Source organism: Drosophila serrata, unplaced genomic scaffold (assembly GCF_035046125.1).
Source record: "Drosophila serrata isolate PLE 108 unplaced genomic scaffold, ASM3504612v1 contig_71, whole genome shotgun sequence".
Lineage (NCBI taxonomy): Eukaryota > Metazoa > Arthropoda > Insecta > Diptera > Drosophilidae > Drosophila > Drosophila serrata.
The window spans coordinates 64,485-78,372 of NW_028256969.1; the positions used below are offsets into that span (position 1 = coordinate 64,485).

The 13,888-nt window shown below is 35.8% G+C and overlaps 1 protein-coding gene across 2 annotated transcripts in view; it reads right to left on the reverse strand.

The window, feature by feature from the left end:
• LOC110176137 (uncharacterized) overlaps positions 1-13,888 on the reverse strand; it is an 82,627-nt gene that overhangs the window by 43,269 nt on the left and 25,470 nt on the right. For both annotated transcript variants that reach the window (XM_020942373.2, XM_086838505.1), the window contains one exon: positions 3,275-3,364. The gene's annotated coding sequence lies outside the window, so the exon portion shown is untranslated. The remainder of the gene's footprint in view (positions 1-3,274; positions 3,365-13,888) is intronic.

The following is a 13,888-nucleotide window of genomic DNA, read 5'->3' on the forward strand; positions in this document are numbered from 1 at the left end:
CAACCCCTTTACCTATCCTTCCTTCACAATATTTACCCCAGTGGGTGCGACCGTAAACCGGCTTAGAAAATGGCTGCAATTTTGTTGCAACTTGCAGCGGACGTAGCATTCCAGTTTACGGCCATATTATATGCTCCTTGCCGCCTGGCCTCAGCCTTTTTTGCATCTACTTGTAGTTCATTGAGTGTTTTGAAGGGATAGAGAGGAAAATTGCATGGGGTGAAAGGAAAACCTCCTACCACTCTTCCCGCTCAGCAACGATTTTCCGGAGAAAAAGTTGCAACTTTTACGAGCCGCAACGGTCGAACGGGCAGGCAAGTACAGTTACACCCGGTGGAACAGAACAGAACAACACACCCGACTGGTTAGCTGTTAACAAACTAGCCGGGCTTCTAGATATAGAAAGATATAGTAGTTCTAGTACTACCAACAGTTTTATTCAACACCCCTTGTCGCCGTCGAACTTAAGCAGTCCGCGGGGATTTTCCAACCGCGATGGGTGGCACTTTTCCTTCCTCAACCTTAAAAACCCATCCCGACCCTCTTCTTCCCGCATTGCAAATGTAGTTCAAAGTCGTGCAACATCGTAAATCCATCGTTGAACTATAAAAAACCGTCTTACTGCAATTTGTATCTCTTTTGCTGAGGCGGGTTTTGGGCCAAAGGTTTCTGTGGGGTTTTTTTCAAATACCGCGGTTTATTTTTTGGGTATATTGTATAGGGATATTCGGAGATAATAATTATTTAAGTATGTTAAAGATAAAGGAGAAACTACTTTTTGGGTTCTTAATTTCTTAAAGATATTAAATAATGTAATGACAATTAAAGGATTGATGTCATTGTGCTTAAATTATCATTCAAGAAGTTAAGATGAAATGTATATATTTTATAGACTGCAATTTTGAATATTTTCCTTTCTAAAATAAAGTTTTCCTGCTAATCTTTGAATATATGCTCAAATGAGAAATATGTACATAACTTAAAAACCAAACTTTTATAATTTATTTGGGCTTGTTTTTTTGTTCGTTGTATTTAAATATCCTTGAGATAAATTAAGGAAAAACTAGGAAAGTTTTACAGATGATGTAGCAATAAAATCTCTTTCGAAATTGAAACTCTATTAGGGTTTTATTCAGTTCCTTTTAGATATAGTACCTTTAAAGGAAGTACAATCAGCTTTTGAAAATAATATCATTGGTATTTGTTTTATCTCTGATATTTTTTCCATATACTAAAAACTACCAGGTATCTCTTAGTCTTTAGACTCCTTGAAAAAAAACCTTGTGTTTTGTTGGGATTTCTTGTTGTTTTTTACTACTGTTTCTGGGGTTCTGGCAGCCGCTTTTGGCTTTGGCTTTGGCTTTGGTCTTTTGCTCGGTTGCTCAACCCGTGAGCACTTTTTAATCCGATTTTGTTGCATTTTTTACCATGCTAAATGTGTGTGTGTTGCTTGGCGATTACGCCAGCCTTGTCTTGTTCTTCTTCTGTGCTACTGGTAATGCTTCTTCTTCTGGCTTTTCCACCTACTTTTTCCCCTTTATATATATATATATATATATATATATATATATATTTATATTTTTTTGATTATTTTAGTTGCACACACCCTGGGCCCAACAGAGAGAAAGAGTCACCCTCATCACCCTAAGACACGGCCCTAACGATTTTGCATTTTTTATTTAATATATGCGGTGTTTTCCCCCCCTCCCACGGCTTTCCACTTTTCCTTTCCTCTCCCTCCATCATGTTGATATTGCGGCCCCTGCTTAGCCTTGGTTGACTATTTAAAGCCGTAAAACCCTTAACCATGGCTTAGCCACACGGGCCATAAGTTCAACCGGACTGAGAGTGCACAGAGAGAAAAGGTTCATCGAACTTGACACGATTTTTTCAAAAAAGGGGGAGAAAATTCTAGGGGAAAATGTAAAATGAACCTGAGAAAGGAAGGGTGTTAATTTACAGGAAACTTGTGGCAAAGGGGAATTTTCTCTTTATATTCTAAAAAATTTGTTATGATGGGTCTTTAGGTATTTATGTTTCTTAATTAAATAATAAGTGAGTGTAAACAGGGGATTTTGCAGTTTGTAAACTAGTTTTTGAGCAAATAAAAATGGTTTCTAAAACAAATAATTTATAAAGCTATTCTTAAACAAATAAAACCCTTGAAAAAATGTAAAAGAGCAACGTTTTGCTATACAAAACCAAATTACATAAACCTAACCCTTTTAATTATATCAAAAGAGTTTAAATTATAAAAGCGAACCCTTATTTTCTTATAGTGTCTTTAGTATAACACCAAAACTTGACATTTTTTATGTTTTTCTTATTTTTTTGGTGATTGTTTCACTGGTTTATGGGCCCAAGCAGAGATCCCTCATTTGGGCAATGCCAACAATGGACAGAATACCTGATTCGTTTTGATAATCCTTTTGCCTGAAAGTGCTTATGTACACAGGCCAGATTGCCACCAAAAAGTTGGCCAAGTTAGTGGGCTAGGTGGAGGACTTCAAGTCCGATTCCAAGTCAGTGCCAGGACCACCAGATCCCAAAACCCTATCCAAGTCCGAGTCAGAGTCCGAGCCGGGTTGCAATCCAGCCTCGGGCTTCCATTTTGCCCCATTGCCTTGGCATTCGGCTTGTATCTCTGTGTGTGTGTGTGTATTTTGGCCTATTTGCATTATGAATTATTTATTTTGTTTATTTCGTCTTTGCCACGAAAACACAGATACAGGCCAGTGAAAGGGGGGAGGGGGTGTGAGTTGTGAGCAAACCAAACCCGGAAAATGTTGCAAAAGTGGAATACTTGACGTCGTCTCAGTGATAAACGTGGGCGGCAAAAATAAAAACAAAAATTGGGAAAGGGGCCATGGAGAGAAAGAGAGAAAAACCAAAATAAAGCGCACGAAATACGCGAAAAGTGTTTGCTCGGATTAAATTTATGAATATTATATTCAAGCAAAAGTTCTGCCATCCAAAAAGACCGACAAACCGACAGACCCACTGCAATAGCACAAGTTTGTCTATAAATTTTTTTCGCTTCCTCCTCTTCTACAGTCTGTCTGAGAATTTACTGCCCACCAAAAAAAAAATATATATATAGGAGAAAAGGAGGTAAATTGCCAGCTATTGCAGCCCGCTTAAGGGTATCATTTTGGTCAAGTTGTTTATTTTGATGGCGGCACCGTAAAATGATATATCGACTGTTCTATATCACGATTCAAGTGGGGGTAGATTTATACAATGTTAATGAGTTTCGTTTGTTTTTTGTACTCACTGGGCTCGTAAAGTATGCGACTGCTTAATCCTTTCAGCTCCAAATTTGCCTCCAAATTCATGCAAATCATTCGTTACAATCGTGGGTTATCTGCAAAAGAAAGGAAGGATATGATAAATATATAAGGAAATAATATAGAGTGAAGATATATATAGAAATAATTCACATTATTTCAATAGTTTTCTATAAATTAATTTCATAGTTTGAATAGTTTCTGTTTGATAATTAAATATAGATTATAATATAATCGTGATTTCAAGATATGGGACTCATTGTTAGCTGGTAAATTGGATTATTAGCAAGGTTTTAAAAGAAATTTTATTAAATTTCATCTACATTTTTGAAATGGAAATGTTTTCTATTAGATTTTCAAGCACAAAAATACTTTCTTTATCAAATTAATAGAAATTACGCTTAATATCACCTAATACACTTTATTTCTAATTAAAACTATAATTTTATACACCTTTAACTGGGTTTAAAAATACCCTTAAATATACATATATAAACATTCCTTGGTATCTTCCATATTTAATTTAATTTTAATTACCCATCCCTTAAGTAAATATAAAACAAAAATCCCACCGATTTTCCTAACGAACCAATCCCCCTAAGTGAATACTATTAAAATCTAGCCCAGGCAAAGTGAAGTCTGTCAGTCATTTAACTTGGCTAAAGAAATGCCATGGAGCAGAAGGAGAAGGACTCTTCGAGCCGAAAATGTTGACTGCCTTTTGTTCATAAAGGAAATTAACTCTTTTCATGTCCCAATTTGCATTAAAAATGTTATAAATTCGCTGGTAAACGTTCCAAAAGGCAACTAAGCACATATAAATCTACCCGCCGAAGGACGAACCTTCGAACCAGCTCCAGGACCTGCTCCAGATCCTGCCGCCAGGTGAAGTAGTAAGTGATTGTAGCTCCTTTTGCAAAATGGAGGCGCTAGAGCGAAAGGTGTGTTGGTAGGGGAAAAGGAGGAAAGGCTGGAAAGGCTTGTGCTTGGGCTTGGTCCTGGGACAGATGAGGAGGGAGCTGGGTTGGGCATAAGAGCGATGAATTTGGAATGAATGCAATCTTGCTAAAATATGCAAGGAACGCTCTACACACACACCCAGACACACCCCTCTCAAACACACACACATTCGCAGACATTAAACATTGAAGCGACAAACGAAATGAAAAACGGCTGTGCAAATTAATTTTACGTTGTACGAACAGCAACAAAAACAACAACTATGGCAACAGTAACAAGAACAACAAAAGTAACTGCGTTTGTTACAACACTGAGAGAAAAAACTTTAATAATCATTAATTAAATGTTGAAAAAGTTGTGGAAAGTTGTAGGGTAAAATGATCATGTTCATGTAATCAGGTTCCTCTATCTTAATATTTACATTCATAATGATTTTATAGACTTTCTTATTAATATTTTAATGAAATTTTGTATTTGCATTAGATTGCTAACCAGTATTGTACACATATTCCTATTTTTAAGCATAGAAAGGTTGAAATTGTGATGTTTAAATTAAATAAATACCCTTTTTTACCTTAGTTTGCTAAAGCTCCTTTGTCTAATGAGATGTTTCCTCCAATTACCAGAATCTTTATCTTTATCAGGAAACCCTCAATATTTATATTTATTATGATTTTAAACACTAGAGTTTGTTTTTAATACTAGTATTTAATTTTCTATTAATATTAGCTCTACAATCAATATTTCTAACATGTTCTTATTCTATCACCTGTAAAAAATCTTCTATTGACTTTTTAATGTTTAAAAGTACTCCTAAAAAATCTTCAAATATAATTCTCCTATAAATTTGTAATTAAATTTGTATTATAATTTTTTGCAGTGCATTAGCGAAGCCTCCCCACCGGGGACGATGAATAGCAAACAACAACAAGAACTATGCAGGGCACGCCCATAACTCCAACATCTACATGAGAATGGGCCTCCGCATGGAGTGAGTAAAAAGGAGCAACAGGAGGAGCGGAAAAGGGTGCAGACCAAGGATAAGGATGACTCCCAAACAGCTAGACAAACATTTAAAGGATTGCCAGCCAGGATGCCGCCCACCCATCCACACTTTATTTCGCTTTAATTACCAAGCTCTCTTACTGTCTACTGTTGCCGTGGTGGCAGGGTAAAAAATTCACCACCAACTAGAAAGGATCCCAAGGAGACTGGAGGGAGACAAGGAGTTGAAAAGGTAGCACGGCGGCTTCCGGTCTGCGATATCCAAATTTCTAGGAACAAAACTGTCTGTGTGTGTGCTTTTGGGGTCTAAATAATTTAATAATATAAGGTGTTATAATAATTACTAATGTGGTTCAAAAAGAGGAATGAAAGCCATTTCATTTTGTGGAAAATTATAAATGAGAAATAAAGATGATTGTGTGAGATGGGAGTTGAAAACTTATTTGTTAATAAATATGTAACAAATATATTAAAACAAATACTAGCTTAAAACTTAATTGAAAATTGTAATCACTTTAAATTATTTTCAATAAATTAATCCGAGAAAATTCCTAACTATAGTTATATACATTTATATTAAACATATTAAGTCAAAACTAACAAAAATAAAGCAGAGATCATTTTGTTATTAACAAAACCCCGAAAAAGAATTCCACATCAATCGTTAAGAACATTATGCCAAAGAATTAAAGGGATGCATTTTTTAAAACCAACATTTATGCTTCGTTCTCGATTAAAACTAATTAATGTTAGGAAAGAAATCGAAGGTTCTATCGATAAATAACCAACACCGCGCTAAGTCAGCTTTCTTCCTACATATCTAGATCCACAAATTACATTAAAACCCTATTAGGACCCCAAGGGTATCACGAGGAGACCGGAGGAGATGAACAGGAATAAACAACAGGAGGTCAGCTGTGTGGAGACGGGTTTTCCTTCCCTCGACTCGCTTAGCGGAAAACTATTTTACAATTAAGCATTTAAAGCCATGGTTAAAACATTGTCTCCGGCGAGTGGGTCGTACTGCAGAGTAAGGCCAGCAGTTAGCAGGTAGCAGTTACCTTTTTATTTAACCCATTACTCCGGCTGCAGGTAAATAAAGCCGGCACTAAAATGTTGCCCAACGGCTGCTCCTGCTGCCGCTGCTGGTGGTGCCACCAAAAAGCCACCCAAAGTTGGGTGGGTAAAAACGACGCCAGTCTGTGCCAATAAATAAATTCGCAAACACCCCAAAACAAACAGAAGCAGCAGTGGAAACTGGATAGCAACTTTGACTTTAACCACACTGCACCAAGTTATCCCATCTATTTTTTTCCTCGCTCCTTTGGGTTGACATTTATTTTTTCCTATTTTTCGCCTTCGTTCAGGATGTGGCGTGTTGGCAATATGCATATGGTAAGTCCTTAAGTCGAAAGTTTCTCCCTTTTTTTTACTGAAGCCAAGGAGTAGTAGGAGTTTGGAGAAGCTTTTATTTGATTAAATGTTCTTTACCTTAAAAGCGGCGAAAAAATAGTTTTTGGGAACGTTTATCTTGGCAAGATAAAGATACAGGGTTTCAATTACATATAGGTTGGCTAATGGAATTGAATAGATGATGGATATTTTTAACATAAACAAGGAGTTTTCTATGACTTACAGGAGAGAAAGTTGTCATTGCTCAAATTGAATATTTAAATATATTTTAAAGGAATTAAAAAAGGTAAGTATAAAATTAGAAGTTAAGAGTTATATATACTTTTCAGTGTAATATTTTATTAAAGATCAGATGGAACGTTTTTTAATAGGACAGGAAATTGTCATTGGTCAATATAATAAAGGTTAAACTTTTTATGGGTGCTAAAGAAGTTCAGAAAATTATAATGTTACTCCCTGACACTAAGAAATATTTATGTTAAGTAAGACTTTTGAATATAGATAGGTTAAAACAATATTTTTACTATATTAAACTGTAATTTTCTACTGAATGTTACTATTATTATCAAGGAAATCAATTAACATATTTAAAGACAAGGTCCTTAAGGTGATAATCTCCTTTAAAAAGTCCCTCAAATCTTTCCAATCCCAAAGAACCATAAGTTTTTCCAGACTGTTTTCAAGTACCCCCGAATTTTCAATTTAAGTTATAAAAGCACTGGGTGGTGGTGGCACAACACCAGAAACCCCAGCAAGTTTTCAATTAACCCTTCGAACTCTTGGCTGATTGAATTCCAAGCTTCAGTTGGGTTTTTTTTCGGGCTTTGGGTTTAGTTTTGGGGAGGTGGCAGACTTGAACTTGGCAAAATACCATCGTTTCGTATCCTTAAACTTCACTTTTATGCAGACATACGGGTAGTTAAGTCGCACACTGGAGGAGAGAGATTATTTCCGCACTTTTTATCTTGGTGCGTTCAGGGTGCGCACTTGGCGCTTAAAAAGTCAACGGAGCAAACTACCATCGAAGGCAGCCTGCCAATTTGTGACTGTCTTTTGCTAACCTCCCGAACCCGACCCGATCCGACCCATACGTACATATAGCCAAATATATATGTATATATATCCTCCGATTCCTCATTTTGGTCCTGGCAGAAGCGCGACGGTGCAAAGCTGACAGCTGCTTAAATAATTTCCAGTCATGTGCGCCGCCCACAAAACACAACTAAACCGAACGTACAGCTCAACACAAAAAAAAAATAAAGGAAAATAGCAAGGAAAACGGGGGAAATAAAGGAAAACCCACAACTACCAGGACTGAAGAAAGCTGAAGAAAAAAAGTTGCCATCCTCTTATGCCTTTTTCCTTTGCTTCCCCCGAATATCCCTACATCCGCACATCCGGACGGGGCGGAGTTCCCTTGTCCTTTAAGTCGACTTTACGTCGTCGACGTCTGTGTATCAATATGCGGGGTCAGTACTTGGTCCTGAATACCCTCACTTGGGGTAAGTTTAGCCCCCGGAAGTGGTTGCTCCAAAGGGAAGAACTGGATGACGAACTTTTTTTTGGGGGGAGGACAATAATAAGGATTTTATTTTGGGGGAAAGAGAGTTTAATAATCACAGCTAAGAAAGGTTTTAGTAAAGTTTGAACTCTAGGAAAGTTGCTAAAAAAATATTACTGATTTTAAAAGATATTTGGATACGATGTATAGTTAAGATATTATGCATTTTATGTTGTATTAGAAATACTATATAAAATATATAAAAAAAATAACTTACGTACTTGAAGTTATAGAGATCAGAAAAGGGTTTTTGTAAGGTAGGGAATATTTTCTTATTAAAAACCTCTAACACTGAAGGATATATCTAATAATAATTCATTTTAAAACAAAAAAGGAAACTAACTCCGGAAAGCTAAACTTTATACCCCTGCACTTTGCAATTTAAATATATTATATCTAATCGGAAATCGATTAAACTAAGATTAAATTATTTAATTTTTTGAATCAATATTTATCGATATTTTTTACGACAATTTTTCCAAAAAAGCATTAATTTCGATTTCTATGCTACTTTTAATTAGGTTAATAAATCTGCATTAAAATTTAAGAAAGTTAAAATTTTTCTAAATTTTTTAAAATTTTAATGATGTAACCCCTGATAAAATTTTGAAAATTTGAGAAATTAATTTTTTGCCTGAAAATGTCTAGATAGATTCGCCTGATAATGCTGATCAAGATTATATGTGATTTATAGGGTCGGAAATGATTCCTTCACAGTCGTACAAGCTTCTGACTGAAATCATAATTTCTTACAAGGTTATAATTAATTTAAAAAAATCAAGACAGATTGCCTTTCAGCAAATTAAAAAATACTTGCCTGAAAGAATAAAGACATTACATTTTATAAGACCCAAAAATTTCACTTTAAAATAGTAATTATTATTAATATTTAAACTGTACCAAAAGAGTATCCTTTTCTTCGATTTTCCTCACTATTTCCAAGACATTTTTTACTCGAACAGAGCTAAGCACTTGTGCCGGGGAGGGGGTAAAATCTATGTGTCTGCTACATGTTTAATTGCCGCTGCGTGAAGATGTTAATCTATTTTGAGCGGCGGCTAACAAAAACTGCTGGCCGTCGTTGGGTCTAGAGTATGGGAAGTACTTTTGCTGACAGGGAACATTGTTTGGCTGGCTCAAAAGGCACCAAATGACAGAGACGGATCGGCGGGATGTTCAAGGAGGACGAAGGACGAAGGACTAAAAGCTGAAAGCAATCAGCAGAGACTAATTCAAGTTACTTCTGTAAAAGCCCGCCACGGTAGGGTCCAGGATCAGAGACGGCATCGCGGAAATGACGAGGAAATTGTGTAAATTGATTATAGATAGCCCGGTTTCTATGCCCCGTCTCCCCGGGATTTTCCCCAACCCACCACGCCCACTAAGTGGAAAAGTCAATCATAGCAGTGAGTGTATGCAGTCATATCGAAGAAGTATTGCCATTCCCCTCTATATCTATATATATTTAAATTTAAGCGTATTTTTTTCTTATCCGTAGTCAACGTCTTTGGTTTGGTGCTCTGCTCTAAAAGAATGTCTGGCCACAGCAGAAAAACAAAATTTATTACGAATGAAAATTAATTAAATTAAATGGACTGTGAAAAATTTTTGATCAATATCCTCAGCGATGATCGCTTTTCCCTCCCTCATTTTCTGCCATCGCTCCTTTTCAACAAAGTATTAATATTAAAGTTTCCCGACGAGAGGCAGTAATAAAGGAAGTGAAAGGAAGCGTAGGGAAAAGTCGATTGGGGGAGCTGTAATTAAAAATGTTTTTTTCAGTTTTTTATGATGTGGCTTTTCACAAATAAAACGCTTCAAAACTTCACTTTAAGGATTACAATGTAAAAATATCGTGTAATCCATCGTTTGGACTTTAAGTCAAGGACTTTATTTTGCGGAATGATATAAACATTATTTAATCAAGCGTCGACACTAAAGGGGATTAATCTGTGTATAAATATATATATACATATATATATTTGTGAGCTGGTAGGCATTAAATGCTCTTTCAGATATTTCTCACAAAATACACAAAATAAATGTAAAATGTCAACTGATGCTATTATAAATGCACAGTATGCATGAAATCAAATTAAATTTAAATTGCTTATCCCATTTACTGACTTGTCATTTAATGTGTTTATTTGATCAGAAATAAATCCTTAAGGTGGTGTAATTATTTAAATAATATTATGAAATCAACTCCGGTGAAAGCCAGAATTTGTGTGTTCCCCCCAAATATAATTGCTATAATTCAGTTAAGCCTCACAATTTCAAGGAATAACCATGTGAATTGAAATGTATTCAATTATATTTGAATGATAAATTGAGATATTATTAAATAATACCCCAGCATTTATCATTTTAAATGCATTAAGCTGTTTAAAATAAACCATATATCTGTTTAAAGACCCAGAGGCTGTAATTATACAATTTAAATTATTATTTAAATAAGAAAAATGCCGTTATATTAAAATATATACAAAATATTTATATTATTTGAATGTGCAACCAATTAGTAAAACATTTAAATGAAATATTTTCCCAAATTAAGACTCTGGTAATGGGAAACCCCATCTGCATATTTGGCATTTATTTACTCTAAGCCATTTAACGCGAAACCATAAGCCACAATTTCGGGGAATTCCCTATCACTCCTCCAGCTGCTCCTCCTCTTAATTTCACATAATCATGCGAATTGAAATGTATCCGAGTATATATATACATTTCAAAAGAATTCCAAAGCTCACGTATTTAAAAAAAACATTCCTTAATTAACCGCCCACTTACCTCGTGTGTGTGGCGTATTATATTATATTATATTATGTTATACATTCAAGCCCCTTCAAGCGAAGCTCTATAATCTTTTATCTGCTCAGAACACCCACACACACACCACACACACTCAGTGAATGAGATGAGGGGAAAAACACTTGGAGGAGACATATATCCCATACAAACGTATATAAATGCGCCATAAATATAGATCTTATTAACCTGTTGACATCAATTTCCACACACACACATACAGAAACACCCAGCGATTACCACAGCATGGGTGTGTGTGTGCTAGTGTGTGTGTGCATTTCTCCTCCTTCTCAAAAAAAAAGAAAAGCAAATGCTCGAAATGCCATCGTCATGTAATTTAATGGGAGGGAATCCACCAATTCTGGGTGGCAGCAGTTCGAGTGGCATTGAAATAGCTCGGCGAGGCCTAAAGAGCCATGGGTGGCACATGGCATGGCGTGTCAGCAGGGGGGTGTATTTAAGGGGGGTGACGGTTTAAGGGGGGGGGGGGGGGAGGATTTAAGGGAGGTCCTGAGGACGCAACGCAAACGAAATCAGCGCAACGACAGTCGTCCTTGTAGTCGCTGATAAGCTTTGATTTCCTGTAACAGGCAAGCGTTGGCGTCGACAAAGTCGTCGCCTCTCTCACACACAGATACTACTCCACTTTACACACACACTCACACACCCGCCCACATATAGTGCCACACATTCACACACACTTTGTGGCACATGCAGCAGGAGCTGGAGCAGGAGCAGGATCAGGAGCAATACCAATACGAAAGGCAATCGCAATCGGCGGATGAAGCATGTTGAAATCCGCTTAGAGACTCTACATTTTTAATACCCAATAACCCAGAAGCAATCCAAACGGGGTATGCCCAGCTATGTGGTGGGGCATGTAACACCAGGAGTCTGGGGAAAATGCCAAGGAAAATTGAGCAAGAAAAGCCTGAAGCTAAAGGAATAAATATCTCAAGGCAGACAAGGGTTATTTATAGTCCTTAGGGTCCTATGAATGATTTGAAGAGTTATGGAAATGAAGTCTTTGTTTTCAGAAATAATATTGTATTATGCAAAGATAGTTAATAAAATGATTGAGCATCATACAAAATATGTAAATTTTTATACCGAAAAATAAATAATAAGACAATATGTGAGATTAAATATATTTTAGCAAATTATCAAAATGAATAATGAAATAAATTAAATATTCCAATAATAGGAAAAAACTGAGTATCAAATAGATAATAATAATAATAATAAAATCAAAACAATAATATCCCTTTCCTAGTAATATTCCCACTCATGATTAAACTATGAATCATTATCCCGATTTCAACAACAAAATATAACCATATATCCCCCACTAAGTATTTGAAATGTCGTAACTCTCCTCAGCATCCCTTAATCTTTCGCTGTTTTCGTAGATTTTTACTTTTGTTTTTTCCCCACGAAATTATTCCGGTGACGAATTTATTAGCGTGGCGATGTCTCAAGTTTTATTTTATTTTCCGTTTCTCTTCAGCTGTCTTACTATATTTTCAATTTGACTTTTTTATTTTTTGCTAACGACGTTATTGACTTTTATGGCCTGCGTGTAAATGTGTGTGTGTGTCCTTGAGTGGGGGGGATAACTTGTAATTCCGTTTATTTTTTTGTTTTTGGTTGTGTCGCCCCACTTCCCCCCGCCGGCTGTCTGTTATATTTTTTTGTTTGTACTTTTTATTGGCGGCGACACGTAGCGTGCGGTGCGTAAAAAGCGTGAAAGAGACAACCGCATGCATTTGCCGGATTGCCAGCGGAAACGGAAATCACAACACAACGCGCGGACTAAACATGACAGCCAAAAGCTGTCATGTCCCACAGCTGTGTGCATGTGTGTGTGTGCGGATATTGTAAGCGATGCCCTGGGAAAAAAGTGTCACGACTGAAAGGAGGCAAAAAAACAAACCTGAACTGAACTGAGCCAAACTGTGAGCTGAGCTGAAATGAAATGAAATTGCAGGCCCAGAGCCCCAACTACAGACTTAATACGATTGTGGTCTAATGAATTAAAGGCTGAACCAACACACACAAACACACACACACACACATATACGGATGGAGAAATCCAAGACAAATCAACGCAGAAAAATCAACGAACGTTTGATGCACTGAGGGAAAAATATTTACATAGAGAATTTAAGTTAAATTACAATTAAGTAAAGTTCTAATAAATTTAATTTTTTATAAACCATGTAAATACAAGTTTTTCTTTAGAATTACCATGCAAAATAACAGAAAATAATTACAAGAATTACCATGGAAAATAACAGAAAATAATTACAAGCTCTTTTTGAACCCCTAATAAGTTGTTAAGTTTATAGATGTCAGTGTAAATAAGCCTATTAAATATACAAATTAAACCACATTTTTTAATAGAAAGTTCTGCTAAATTTGAACATATATTTATATAGTTAATAAGGTTTCAAATCTACTAAAAACCTATTATCCTAAACCTTGTAAAACTCTTACTTAATAAAAAGAACTTACACAGTCAAAAATATCTAGAATGTAAAAGAGATTTACCTTAATATCTATTCAAAATAAATATTCCAAAATGTTATAAAAAGAGATTTTCAAAATTTCGAAACTTTACCATAACTTTATATTCTCACATCAAAAATAAAAGTGAAATTCAAACCCTAGAATCCAGTTTCCAAATCATTATTATGTCGAATCTTGAAGTGTCCCCCATACAAGGCGAAAACGGAAATTGTTAATTTTGTTCCCCCCTATATGTATGTGGGAAATGGAAAACTAGCACTGAACACCACTAGCACTAGCAGAAGATTGTTGGAAAAACGTGTGCCACACCAAAAACAAAAAG